The sequence below is a fragment of the Lissotriton vulgaris genome, chromosome 2_1 (assembly GCF_964263255.1).
Source record: "Lissotriton vulgaris chromosome 2_1, aLisVul1.2, whole genome shotgun sequence".
NCBI lineage: Eukaryota > Metazoa > Chordata > Amphibia > Caudata > Salamandridae > Lissotriton > Lissotriton vulgaris.
In genome coordinates this window covers 1270846157-1270861646 of record NC_141687.1, presented here as the reverse complement: position 1 = coordinate 1270861646, position 15490 = coordinate 1270846157, and positions in this window count along the sequence as shown.

Sequence of the window (15490 nt, the reverse complement as noted above, 5' to 3'; positions counted from 1 at the left end):
GGTCGGCTCAAAAATGGCCGTCATGGTGGCACGAGTGCGGGTTGACGAGTAACATTGCGTTTCTCGAACTTTTCCCTATTTTGGTGGCCCTGAAGACATGGCCTGAGGGGTTACGGGATCACTCTGTGGTGTTCTGGTCTGATAACATGACCGTGGTTGAGTGTATCAATAACCAGGCAGCACGTTGTAAGTGGATCCTGAGATTGCTCAAGGAAATTGTGTTATTGTGTATGCAGTTGAATGTGCTCTTTAGGGCGCGACATGTCCCGGGGGTACTGAACCAAGCAGCTGATGCCCTTTCTCGTTTCCGTATGCAGGCCTTCTGGGGTTTCTTGCCCACAGCGGACCCGGTGGGGGCACCCTTTCCCGAAGCTCTCTGGTCTCTCGGTGCCCCGAACTACAAAACCTCGTGGGAGAGAGTTTAGCACCCAGGACAAGGAAGGCATATGAAGGGGCGTTTCGTTCCTATTGGTCCTTTTTGGGTCCTGCTAGGGGAGAGCTTTGGGGTCAGGAAGAGCTTGTTGTTAAATTTTTGCTGTCTTTACGTCAGGCGGGCAAATCGGTAGCTACGGCCCAGAGGCATCGGGCCGCCATTTCCTTTATGGCAAGGGCTCATGGGATCCAGGACCCGACAGCGTCTTTCGTGGTGCAGAAAGCGCTACGTGGGTGGCAAAGCCTTGAGGGTCGCAGGGTAGATGAGAGGCACCCGATAGGTCTGGATAGGTTGGCCCTGTTATTATCCGTACTCCCTGCAACGTGTTCATCAAAGTATGAAACAGTTTTATTCCGAGCCGCTTTTGCGCTAGCATTCCATGCGGCTATGCGGGTAAGCGAATTAGTGGCGAAGAACAAGCAGGATACGATGGGGGGACTGTGCCGAGAGCACATTCAGGTTAAGGTGGAGGCAATGACTGTCTCGTTTGTCAGGTCCAAAACCGATCAGGGTGCGATTGGGGACTGCATAATCATACAGAGGATCCCCGGGTCTGCCATGTGCCCTGTTGTTTGCGTAGAGGAATATCTGGCGCAGAGGGTGGCATCATGGGGGGGGACCTTGTTGAGACACGCTGACGCCACCCCACTGACGAGGTTTCAGTTCCAGCGGGTGCTTGCGATGTCAATGTCGGCCGCGGGCTTGAACCCCGGCGAGTTTGGGACCCATTCCTTTCGGATAGGGGCTGCTACTGAGGCTACAGCCAGGGGTCTGAGTGTTGAAAAAGTAAAACGTTTGGGGCGTTGGTCCTCTAACTGTTACAAAAGGTATGTGCGGTTGCACATGTTGTGAAGCTGTAATGATGTACTCACGCTTCTTGTTTTTGTTTGGTTTACAGTTTCGCAAGCTTACGAGGCGGGGCGGACTGTGCAGTCGACCCGACACCTGGGAACCAGCGGTCAGACATCACCGGCTGCGAGGAAAGAGGTGTGGGTCGTGGGCCACTCATACGTGAGGCGTGCCGCGGACGTATTCAAAGCAGGTGACATGATTCACATGGCTGGGGAATACGGGTACAGGGTGACCTTCTACGGAAGGGGCGGGCTCTGTATTGACCAGTTTCAATCCTTTTTCGAGGGTTTGTTAGGGCGGACAAGGTCACCGCCGTCTATAATCATAGTCCATCTTGGGGGCAACGATTTGGTGGCCACTGGTAGACGACTTCTTCTTGAGGCGATGCTTTCCACAGTAAGTTGGTTGGCGAGAAGAGTTCCAGGGTGCACGATTGCATGGTCCCATATCATTCCACGGAAAGTGTGGCGGGGGGCGATCTCGGTTTCTGCTCTGAATCACTCAGTGAAGAAAGTAAATAACAAACTGGGTAGATTGTTTCGTTCAAGTACTTTGCAGTCTATTCCGCATGGCTGTATCAAGGGGGACAGTATGTATGTGGGGGATGGAGTCCATTTGTCCCCGGTCGGGAATGAGTTACTCATAGGTGACCTCATAGCTTGGCTAAAGAGTTTAACACATGACCTTTAGGCAGGAGTTGTTGTGGGGGGTCCGGATAGCCGGTCAACTATCCGGCCTGTGACGGTAAGGTCATGATCGGTGAGCAGTAATTGGAAGATCCCTATGGGTGGGCGTCACCCATTACGGATGGGAGCGCTCGGGGGAGGTGGCCATTGGCCCCTCAACGGGGAGGCGGTCCCTTCTAAGGATGGGCCGCCGAAAGGAAAGGAAAGGCGGTCAAGGCCCCTTCCTGGATAGGAGGGGCTACGGCCCCTCCTGGGGAATTTTCCGGGGCCAGGACATCTGCGACGGCAGATGTGGTAAGTTGTGTGGGGTTTGGGAGGGGGTTTACGCTACCTTCTAGACACCTCACACGAGTCCTCGGACGACCTTTAAATGGCGTCGAGTTCATTGGGGCCCCCGTCAAGTCAAGGGAAATTGGTAGATGCACTTGAGGTACAGCCCTCTGTGCGGTCGCCCCTCGCAAGCGAGGGGGTATTTCTGGTTTAGGGATCTGACACCGGTTATGACCTTGCCGTTGGCCCTTAACGTTAGGATGTACAATTTCAAGTTATTAATGTATTGGTAAGATGTTAGTTTCGGCTAGGAGAACCTTTGTATTAGAAATATGTTAAGGTTAGCCAAAGCATCGTAATGTGGAAACGAAATTGTACATGATATGAAACTGTTATTTTAATGTTTTGATTTTGCTTCATATTTTAATAAATACGGCCGGGAAGGGTAACTCCCTTCCCGCCTTCCAAAAGTTCAGAACTGTTTCCGGTTTCCCATCCTTGGGGATTGTGTTGAGAGGGGGTGGCGGGTATCTCAGCCATATGGAAAGGGGCGACCACTCGGTCCCCCCGAACTTATGGTGGAGTACCCCGATCCCCCCGGGAAGCCATCTTGGGCGGGAGGCGAGTCTCGGCTGGTATGCCCGAAGCGGCTTAGCCGGGGCGCGCTTTGTTCCCGCCCTAGAGTGGGTTGTCCTAGACACTGAAGCCGCCAACCACGCCCCCGGAGGCGGGCGGAGGCGGGTTTACGCCCGCCCGAAGAAGGATAAAAGGAGCAACAAGCCAGAGAAGCATCCTCTTGTTCCTGTGCTCTGAAGCTGCACCTCCCCGCTGCACGTGAGCTCGAGACGGAACGAAGAGCCAATTTTGACCCACCCACCAGCCCCTGGAGACAGCAAGTGGTTTGAAATAAAGTTTTGATGTGGTAACTCAATTTTCTTACAGGTTGTTGTGATTACGTTTTGGTCCAGTATGCAATAAAGTGAATAATTCCTTGCAGTATAATTTTTCGAATAAAGTATTGGCACCAGTGTGGATCAGTGATGTTGCAGTATTCATACTTTGAGCCTCTGTTCTTTTAGTTAGTCTTTCTAGTTTAATGTCGTATTTATTCTGTCGGGCGGTAAGGTCATGATCGGTGAGCAGTAATTGGAAGATCCCTATGGGTGGGCGTCACCCATTACGGATGGGAGCGCTCGGGGGAGGTGGCCATTGGCTCCTCAACGGGGAGGCGGTCCCTTCTAAGGATGGGCCGCCGAAAGGAAAGGAAAGGCGGTCAAGGCCCCTTCCTGGATAGGAGGGGCTACGGCCCCTCCTGGGGAATTTCCCGGGGCCGGAACATCTGCGACGGCAGATGTGGTAAGTTGTGTGGGGTTTGGGATGGGGTTTACGCTACCTTCTAGACACCTCACACGAGTCCTCGGACGACCTTTAAATGGCGTCGAGTTCATTGGGGCCCCCGTCAAGTCAAGGGAAATTGGTAGATGCACTTGAGGTACAGCCCTCTGTGCGGTCGCCCCTCGCAAGCAAGGGGGTATTTCTGGTTTAGGGATCTGACACCGGTTACGACCTTGCCGTTGGCCCTTAACGTTAGGATGTACAATTTCAAGTTATTAATGTATTGGTAAGATGTTAGTTTCGGCTAGGAGAACCTTTGTATTAGAAATATGTTAAGGTTAGCCAAAGCATCGTAATGTGGAAACGAAACTGTACATGATATGAAACTGTTATTTTAATGTTTTGATTTTGTTTCATATTTTAATAAATACGGCCGGGAAGGGTAACTCCCTTCCCGCCTTCCAAAAGTTCAGAACTGTTTCCGGTTTCCCATCCTTGGGGATTGTGTTGAGAGGGGGTGGCGGGTATCTCAGCCATATATGCCCCACGATTCCTCGGGGGTTTCAGCTGACAGGGCTTGGTATTGTGTTACGTGCTAATTCTTCCAGGAAACGTCAGAGGGTCGATGCAGGGGTTCTAGAAGGGGTGATAAACCATTTAAGCCTCATGAACAAGCGCATGGTCTTTTAAAGATTTGTTTAGTACTCAGGGTGGCGGTGTGCGTGTGCCCTCTTTCAGGAGCGGGCGGGGGGGCACTGCCAGCAACTTGCCAGGCCAGGCAGTGTTCAACACGTGCATCACCCTTTCTCTGCCTGCTATTGCGCTCCATGCTTCGGAAAGGTAAGAAAAAGAACGTGCATTTGAGTTTGAAATGTCCGATCCTGTAGCAGTACACTTGCAAAGCCCACACATGACAATAACCCGATTCAAGGCCCCATTCACCCGATTTTTTAAAAAAATATAGTACTCCAAGAAAGTTGGATTATAAAACTTTATTAACTTTTAAATATAACGAACGCAACAAAAACTGTAAATATATTTAAACATTTTTTGATAAAAAAAAACAACAATGGTCAGAAGCTGTCTTTTGTGCGAATAGTCCCAAGGCAGCACAACGTGCTGAGTTGTGGAAGGCACCCAGGTGAAGAACCATCCCTTCTTTAAACCCCATGGTGACCAACTATAGTTTCAATGAGTGCTATGTCCCAGGTTTTACATAAAGTAGTGTTTACCTAGAGTGGTGCTGTGTAGGACACTCTGAATGGAAATTAACCAGAACTATAACGATAACAACAAGAACAACAATAATATAACTTTTATGCCCAAATTACGCAAGCATTTAGCTAATCTGCTAAAGGGGGGAGTCGCCATTTCTTTACAATAATCAATAATGAAAAATCAACATCAATAGGGTTGTCCGTATTCCCGATGCAGCACTATAGTGCAACATACACAGCACCTGGGGTGTCAAGAGTGAACAGGTCCTAGCTGCTTAACCAATGACTGACAAATGCTATATTAAACACTTACTATGTATAATACTTGCGTTCACAATAGTTTTACTTTACAAAACAGAACAAAAGATGTCCCCTGTAAGTAAACCCATATTAGCTGTTTCAGTTATTGAACATCCTAAGGTTTTATGACATGGGGAACAGTGGTGATATCCTGGGCCACCCATCTGTAGCCTCTCTAATCTCCATTACAATGTGTTTCTTGCTGTCGCTAGCTGATGAAAAAACTAAAGTGATAACTTCCTCATCCTTATTTTGTCTTTCTTTGTTCCTTAAGATGTTATCTGTGTCAACCTCTTCCGAGAATGCTGATGCGTTAGGGATTTCCTTGTTTTTCTTAATAGCATTGGTGTCTGCACACTTCTTTGTCAATTCTGTGAACATGATAACTGCTTCATAAACAGACGATATCTTTGTTAAGTCATTAGTGTTAAGTGTGTCTGAAACTACAGTGCCCTTCTGTTTTTCTTTCTTCAGGCTCTACAGAGTTTTGTGTGTTGTTCTTTTGAGCGACAATTATTCCAGAGGTTTCAGGTTCACTTGTTTTGTCCTGCAGTGAGTTAACAGCTTTAGAGACTTCATGTTTATTTGCTATGTCCTGCTGTGCGTCAACTGCTTCAGAGACGTCAGCCTCATTTGTTATGTTTGACTAGATCCTGGACCTGCCCGGCCGCGCCCAAAATGGCGCCGGTGTAAATGGGACGCGTAACTGCTTGTTGTGTACTGGTTGCCCAACCTTGATATCACGAGATACGTATGCAGTTTTGAAGCACATGGCGGAGGCTCGTCTGCTGTAGTGGGGCGCCCCTTTATCGTTTCAGTCGCCATTCCGCCCGCTTTTGCTACACTGTGCCTTTTCCGCCATTCAGCTGTTTACCGCCCGCTCTTACGGCTACAGCGTCTCGCTCACCATGTAGTTGAGTTGCTCCCACTCTTGCGGTGCAGCGATAGGCGGCTGCCACAGGACTCTTAAAATGGCGGCTGGCTCTTCGGATTTGGGCCTGGTCCAGTAAAATGGCCCTGGGACACCTTGGAACTCGGACGCTTGTCTGCCAGGGCTTGGGTCCCATTCTCGAAAGCGTCCCCTCAGCCTTGAAGATTGTACAAAAGTCTTGGGGGCCCTCGATTCCCGCAGGCTTCCGGTGGGGAGCAGCTGCCATGATTGCTTGCGGAATGGCCACGACGGAGCTACGAGATGGTGGTGCTCTCATGGTGACGCCAGCTTCAGTCTGAAACATCCAGAAACAAGGTGGGGCTTTCATCGTTTGGGAAAAAAAATGTTTTAATCCAATGAAAAGTGTTATTTTTAGGTCACATGACCTAGTCTTACATCATTAGGAAAACAAAAGTAAAATGAACCAGGGAAAAGTTTTATTAACAAGTCACATGACCTGTTATGCTTACGTTACGCGCTGCGCGGCGCGCTCTGGATCGTTTCCGGGAAGCTGCGCCTTGCGCACCGGAGCACTTCCGGGTGCGCTAACGCGGCGCGTCATATGACGCATTACGCGACAACGCAGGTCCAGAATATAGTCAAAATGTCTTCACCAACCAGCGGTCGGAATACAACCGCTTTCAGCAGTCCAAAAAGTTCTGTTAAATCTTAAGAGCGGGAGCAACTCAACTACATGGTGAGCGAGACGCTGTAGTCGCAAGAGCGGGCGGTAAACAGCTGAATGGCGGAAGAGGCACAGAGTACCAAAAGCGGGCGGAATGGCAACTAAAACGGTAAAGGGGCGCCCCACTACAGCGTGTCTTCAGGTAAAACGGATTGTGGGACAAGGTCCAGAATGGAAGAGTCATCAAAAGGCAAAAAATTCCGCCGGACCCCGGGAGCCGGCCGCCTATGTTGGGGGCGATCTCAGGCCACACCAGGGCAACACGACTTGGGGAGGGGGCAGGAGCCAAGCGCCCCCTCCCAGTCCGCGCCATCTCACCGCCCCTCGGGGGCCTCCGTCAAGCGGTTTAGGGAGGCACCGTATCACATTGTTTTCCAATGCAGTCAGGTCCACAAACGGACGCCACTTACTTTGAATAGTGAAGCTGCAGCAGGTGCAAATAAGGTTTAGACAGTGTTACAAGCGCTGCTTAGAACTCTGAAGTATGGCACTCAACATCCAGAACTTATGCCATTTGTGTAAGGCAGTGACATCGAAGCAACTCAGGGACCAAAAGCATGAACGAACACTCACGTATGAAAATCTTATTTGGGGAAGGGGCAGGATGCAAACGCCCCCTCCCAGTTCGCGCCACTACACCGTATGTAGAAAATCTGAAGCCATCGTTCTACAAACTCTCAACGCTTGCTATCAGTGCATGAGTTTCATGCTCGATCGATTGAGCTACCCGGATCGGGCAACAAAAAGTATAAAATAGTTATGTAAATAGTTATTTAATAAAATGTTTTACCCTGTTTCTTTGCTGGTGTGTTGTCTATATTTATAATAGTTGCATAGGGTTTGTCGTTATTTTGGGCGGGGTGGGTGATGGAGCCGAGCTGTCTTGCAGCCCTCATGGTGTGGAGCTCAGTTCATTTCACTATTTTCGTATTTCTCATGAAGGGTTGTTCCTAATGTTTGTATTTTAGCGAGGTCAAAAAGAGATCCAATTAGTGGTCTACTGATTTTGCACGATTACTTTTATTTTTTTACACGATTTTTCACTATCTGCAAAGACTAAACAGAGTATTGCGACTTTGTGCTTGTTTGTAAATAGAGAATGATCCAAAGAGAACCAATTCTAAAACAGTAAATGCTTGGATAACAATCAATCAAATGGAGAGACAAGCAGGTACGACGGATTACAACGGGGGTAAAGGTCTGCGTTAACTACCCTTCACTATCTGCAAAGAGAGAGTACTACTAAGAGAAAAGAGGGCAGTGGGGGGGGGAAGCGTTCAAAGCACATGAGCGTGCATAAGCACTAAAACGTTTTTACCTATCACGTACTTGACATTTGACAGCTTTTGATATTTGCTATTAAAAAACCATTGAAATTCACAGAAAAAACCATAGGTTATAGTCCATATATAGTTAGGAATTTGCATTTACAAAACCTTGAAAATTCAATGAAAAAACCATTGGTTATAGAACATATATAGTTAGGAATTTGCATTTACAAAACCTTATTTTACTCGCATAAAAGCATTGAAATTCCATATATAGTTAGATGCGCTAACTATATATCGCGCACCCGCAATCCACTGCTGATGATGTCACATATTACATCATTCATGACATGGTTAGTGACATCACTGATGACATCACTGATGACATCTCAAATGACATCACTGATAAAATCACTGATAACATCTCATTTGACATGACTGATCACATCACTGATGATATCATTCATGTGATAATACCATGAACCTCTTCAGACTCTAATATAACCTTAGATACAATCAGTGTAAACAGACAGTCACAGACTGTCACTCATCCATGGAGTTACTCACACACCTAGTCAGTTATGCAAAAAATCAATCACACCTCCATTTTCTCAACTATACAGTTATACACACCTTACTTATTCAAACATATACTAACACATATTTACTTTACTCTCTTATACAATCCCTGATACATGTTCACAATGATCCATACAGCCACTCACACATTCACTGGCTCTTATGCACAGTTATTTATAGATGTCAACTCTCACATGTACTGTGTTTTACATGTGTACTTACTTTGACATGTAGCACTGAGATATCCATTCACTCACTAATACACTCATGCACAGTCAACCGCCCATACAGCTGTTTCCACATGCACTTTTGAACCCATACATATAGTGAATCAACTACTCACACATCTATGTACAGAGTCACACACCTCCCAGCCACCCATACACACACACTCAGTTTCCCATACAAATACTTGGACAACCAATGAATAACCCATACAGTTACTCATATAGCTACTGATCAACATATGCAGCAGTTTGTAGAACAACAGATATAATGATGCACAAATTAAAACAGTTTAGTCACTAACCCATGCACTCAGTGAGACACATTTAATCACTCACTCATACAGTCAGTCATGCACCTACTAAATCCTTCATCCAGACACTTATACATCCACTCATTCTTCAATACATCATTTGAGATGTCATCAGTGATGTCATCAGTGATGTCACTAACCATGTCATGAATGATGTAATATGTGACATCATCAGCAGTGGATTGCGGGTGCGCGATATAGAGTTAGCGCATCTAACTATATATGGAATTTCAATGGTTTTATGCGAGTAAAATAAGGTTTTGTAAATGCAAATTCCTAACTATATATGTTCTATAACCAATGGTTTTTTCATTGAATTTTCAAGGTTTTGTAAATGCAAATTCCTAACTATATATGGACTATAACCTATGGTTTTTTATTTGAATACATATATATATATATATATATATATATTCACTGAAAAAACCATAGGTTTCACACCAGTTATAGTTAGGAATTAGCATTTAAAAAACCTATGAAATTCACTGAAAAAACCATAGGTTTCACACCAGTTATAGTTAGGAATTAGCATTTAAAAAACCTATTAAATTCACTGAAAAAACCATAGGTTTCACACCAGTTATAGTTAGCTGGAAATTTTACTGATATAAAACCATTGAAATTCCCACGTTATAGTTAGATGGACTCACTATAACTTGCGCGTGCAATGCACTGCTGATGACATCACATATTACATCACTCATGACATGGTCAGTGACATCACTCATGACATCACTGATGACACCATCCAGTGAATGTGTGTCTTTCTGAAAAATAAATATATTTTATATATGTATATGTAAAAGTTGATGGAAGAATAAATGTTTAAATAAGTGTCTAAATGGATGGTTTTTAAAAATTGATTGGTTAACTGGCTTAATAAGACATCATCAGCAGTGCATTGCACGCGCAAGTTATAGTGAGTCCATCTAACTATAACGTGGGAATTTCAATGGTTTTATATCAGTAAAATTTCCAGCTAACTATAACTGGTGTGAAACCTATGGTTTTTTCAGTGAATTTAATAGGTTTTTTAAATGCTAATTCCTAACTATAACTGGTGTGAAACCTATGGTTTTTTCAGTGAATTTCATAGGTTTTTTAAATGCTAATTCCTAACTATAACTGGTGTGAAACCTATGGTTTTTTCAGTGAATTTCATAGGTTTTTTAAATGCTAATTCCTTTGTATATCGAGTTTCTAACCTTTTTTTTTTTTACAATTTGCTGTTTTTTTTTAAGTATTCATTTTTTCTTATAATTTTTTTTTTTGCGCTCTGGGTGCGCGCTCCGGGAAGCTTTCAGCTAAGCTCTCCTGTAAGCTTCTCCGAGAGCTCATCTGAAAGCGCACCCAGAGCGCAACTGTCGTTCGTGAAAAAAAAATATGAATGAAAAGTTAATAATAATGCAAAACATTTCGTACCATACAAATAAAATTTGTTTTTTTTAATATGGAAAATGATTATGCATTTCTATAAAAGATTGATGACGTCACTTCGGCGCGCAACGTAAGTGCCCTCGGAAGCGCATACGTGCGCGGCGCATAAACGCACGGAAAAGCGCCTACGATCGCGCCACGTTTGCGCCCCGGAAGCGCCTACGATCGCGCTGCGTAAACGCACCGGAAGTGCTCCGGAGCGCGCAGCGTAAACGCGTCGGGTCATGTGACCCTAAAATAACACTTTTCATTGGTTGCTAACAGTTTTTTTTTACAATGAATGAAATCCCCACCCATTTCCTTCACTTCTTCTTTCACTTTTGTGACTGAAAGACCTGCCTTTTTTGCTGCTCCATATTCCTGGATTCATCATGGCTGCCAGACCATCCAGCAGTGAAGATGACTTCATTGATGAAGAGCCTCCTACCCCAAAGGTGAAGGAACATTTCATCTGGAAATTTTTTAAGTTTCCAGAAGGCCAGAAGAAGGTGAATGCACCAAAAGTAGAGTGCAGGATCTGCAAACAGGTCCTGTCACGGGGTAACCCCCCAAAAAAATACTCTTTTGGCAACTACACCATGATTCGCCATGTGGAGAGGAGGCACCCCCAGAATTTTGCCCGGGAAAGTGTCAGGGCTCTGGCACAGGAGGTTCCCAGAGATGGGGCCTCTACATCAACAGGAGGAGCAACTTCTTCTGGAAGAGAACAATCTCAGGGGCAGGTAGCAAACATTCAACCTGCATTCAACCATGGGGTCGTCAGATGCAGATACTGCAATCAACTCCTCACCTATGGGGAGCAAAGTGTCCTGCTCATGGTTCGGGCATTGGAGAACCATCACTGCCCTTCCCACCCCTAATTTTTTTCTTTTCTTTTTGCTCCTGTTGAGCAGTTTCTATTCCCTGTTTTTGTTCCTCTTCAGTTAAAAGAAGAAAACCAAAAGTTCTTTTCAGAACTACCTCCAATTCTCATCAAAGAGCTATAATCTTAAAAAATGAAGAGTAAGTGAAATATAGTGCATTGATAATTGAAAGGAGAATGAGTAAGAAAGAACAGAAAGGTATGAGAGGTGAAAGGAAGTGAAGTAGGAGGAATGAAAGAAGGTGAGTGTTAGAAAAGAAAGTTATGACACAGTGAATAAACTGGAGTATTTCTGACATATCTGTAAACACAAAAGTAACGCATTGCAGGAGTGCGTCACAAAAGTGACGCAACTCCAGTAATGTGTCCTTTCACATGGAAAAAGCACCATGTGAAAGGTTTACACATATGTCAGAAATACTGACGTATCTGTAACTCCTTGCAACATGATTCGTCATACATTAAATATGACACATCTGGAATGTCATAAGGACTGTGGACAGAAAAGTGACGCATCACACCAGCAGTGTAATAAAATGTGCCTCGTTGCACTATATTTAAAGGATGCAACAGCATCCTAAAAGTGACGCAGTGAAATCTCAAACATTTCACTGCGTCGCTATTACAAAGCTTTTAGTGGGAGAACACCCCCTCTGCATGCATTATACCTCACGCAGATATAATGTGGCGCTTGATTTTAAAAAGTGACCCATCTACCTAGATACCTCACTTTTTAAATATAACGCAACGCGGCACATTTTTTTACACTACTGGTGCAATGCGTCACTTTTCTGTGCGCACTCCTTATGACATTCCAAGTAACGCATTGCTGGAGTGCGTCACAAAAGTGACGCAACTCCAGTAATGTGTCCTTTCAAATGGGGAAAGCAGCATATGAAAGGTCTTGCCTCAGTCTAACACCTGCTGTAAAGCAGGCACAAGATTTTGACGCAACAGCATCCTAAAACTGACGCAGTGAAATCTCAAAGATTTCACTGCGTCGCTATTACAAAGCTTTTTGCGGGAGAACACCCCCTCTGCATGCATTATACCTGACGCTATTTTTAAAAAGTGACGCATCTAGGTACATGGGTCACTTTTTAAAACTCTGCGCCATATTGTATCTGCAACATGATTCGTCATACATTAAATATGACACATCTGGAATGTCATAAGGAGTGCGCACAGAAAAGTGACGCATAACACCAGCAGTGTAATAAAATGTACCTCGTTGCACTATATTTAAAAAGTGACGCATCTAGATAGATGCGTCACTTTTTAAATATTGCATAACAATGCGCATTTTTTTACACCGCTGGTGCGTCACAAAAATTGACGCACAGGAAGCGCAAAACTAACAGCGCAAGGCCTTCATAAATATGGTCCTGGATTTTCCCCATGCTTCGCCGGTGCGCGTACCATGCGCTTCCCCCGCGCAAAACGAAAAAAAATTTTTAATGCCCTGCAGGACCCTATTTTAGTCCCTACATCAAACCTAGGGGGTCAGAGGGGGTCTACTCTTCCCCCTTATGGTCATTTGCCCCTTTTTTTTTCAAACCCCTTGTGTCTCGATTTTACCGAGACACAAGATGGCGGCCGCTCCAGACTGTTTAGAATGTTTACAGACAACTGAGATCCAATCAGCTTCCTGCGCGCAAGTCGCGTGTCGCGCCTGGAGCGCACTCGGGTGCGCGCACGGGAGAGCGCCTATAGATATATATATTTTTTTGAACCTAAATTACTCAAAATCCACTGGAGCACATATCTTGAGACATAGCAAAGGCACATCGGGCTACCAGTCCCTACAATTTTGCCAAGTTTGGTGGAAATCCATTCAGCCGTTCGGGCTAAAAGTGAAATCGACCGCCCTATGGAAATTAACATGGGGAAAACGCGTTTTGGGACCCCCCTTTTATCTCGGCCCCCGCTTGACGAATCCCCCCCAAACTTTCAGGGAAGGACCGGACCGCCATGAGACCATTTTCCTGAAAATTTCAGGCAGATTCGTCAACCGGCGCCAAAGTTATTCAAAATAGAATGTTGAGATTTAACATTGAAAATTATCCTAACTATAACTACCTACTGGCGACCGCCAGTAGGTAATATATATATATATATATATATATATATATTACCTACTGGCGGTCGCCAGTAGGTATATATAGTTAGGATTTTTTCCCTATGGGATTTCTGAAAATTCTATGCCTAATAACTTTTGCGTTTGTGGACGGAATTGGCTGAAATTTTCAGGAAAATGGCACATTTTGTTTCTGAGCAGCCCTTGAAAATTTGGGGGGGTTTTGTGGAGGGGGGGCCGAGAAAAAAGGGGGGTCCCAAAACGCCTTTTTCCCATGTTAATTTCCATAGGGCGGTTGGACTCACTTTTAGCCCGAACGGCTGAATGGATTTGCACGAAACTTGGCAAAATTGTAGGGACTGTTAGCCCGATGTGCCTTTGCTAGGTCTCAATATATGTGCTTCAGTGGATTTTGAGAAATTAACGTTTAAATCAAGATATATATCTGTAACAGCGCTCCGGGCAGCGATCCGGTTAGCGAACCTTTCGCGTATCGGAACTTTGCGATGCGAAGCTGATTGGCCCTCCGGTGTCTGTCAACATTCTAAACAGTCCGGAGCGGCCGCCATCTTGTCTCTCGGTAGGATCGAGAGACAAGAGGAGGCCAAAACAAAGGGGGAAATTACCATAAGGGGGCATAGTAGATCCTCGTTGACCCCCTAGGTTTTATGTGGAGGTTTTAAAAGGGCCTAGGAGGGTCCAAAAAAAAAAAAAAAAAAAAATTTTTTTTGCGTGGTAAGCGCCAAGTTCGCGAACCGGAAAGCGTTCTGGGCAGCGAACTTTATGGATAAAAGAATGAAAGACTTTTCTAATACTGTATGTTAATTGTTTGTTGTTTTTCTTGTTTTTTTTTGTTTTCTTTTTTTTAAAGTGTTTTTTTTATTTTGATTCTTTTTCATAATTTATTAAACTTTCTAACATTTCAGTGTCTGAAATGTCATTATTTTCTTGAAATATTGTTTGCAATCTGTGAGGTTGCAAAATGTCCTCATTTGCAAGGAGGACATCTACTGCTTGGACACATTGCAGCAGTTCATTATCCAAGCTTTCATCCATAAATTCCATGTCAATTTGTTCAATTAATTCCTGGCTGCTCTCTTGCAGGTCCATCTCAAAAGAAACTTGCTGCTCGCCTTCCATTTTGCCTGAAATTTGGATTAAAAAAATATATATTAGTAGAGATAGGGCACTGTTGGGATTAATTTTAGATAGGCAGTTTTTATCAGTGAATTTATCTTTTGGCAGTGTATAGTATGAGAGTGGAAATAGGACTATAAAAAAGTGTATGTGATTTAACCAAGACAAGCCTTACTCCATTCATAACTATAACAGAGAAGTCTATCTAAATACATTACTACTACAGAGGGATAGTGTATATCTAGCAGAAAAAGCCTACTATATTAAGTTATAGTGCACAATATATTAAATTATAACTTACCTTCACAAAGAAGTTGAAGTTTTTTGAAGCTATTGAAATAGGAGGTACAACAAGAAGTAGTAGTCAAAATGGCTGTGTTTCCTTCTCTCCCTTTATATATATACAGGTATATAACCAATCAAATGTCAGGTAATAAGAGTAGAAAATGAAAGTAACATTTTCATTGGTTGTCAATTCCAACAATTCAGATGTGTTTTGTGAAGTAATTTACCTCACGGTACTTGGAGAGGTCTACAGGCTAAATGGCTAAATGAAATTTCAATGAAATTTGTGAGAATGGAAGGGATTGTTATGTAGTATGAGCTAATCTATATTTGGTGAGAGTGTCTCTAGTCGTTTTTCTGTAAATTACTTTCCCACCTTTTTTTTTGGACCGCTTTCCGGGAAGCGGCCCGGTTCGCGAACCTTAAGCGTCACGGGAGTCCACCATTTTGTGTTTCGGTCGCATTAAGATACAAGATGGAGGGCAAATAATGTTTGTGCACTATTTCACTGTGGTCCAGTGTAAAGTGTGTGCGCTCTCTGTGTGTGTGGTGAGAGTGACCTGCCCTCCCATCGGAATGCATGGGGAATATATGTGAC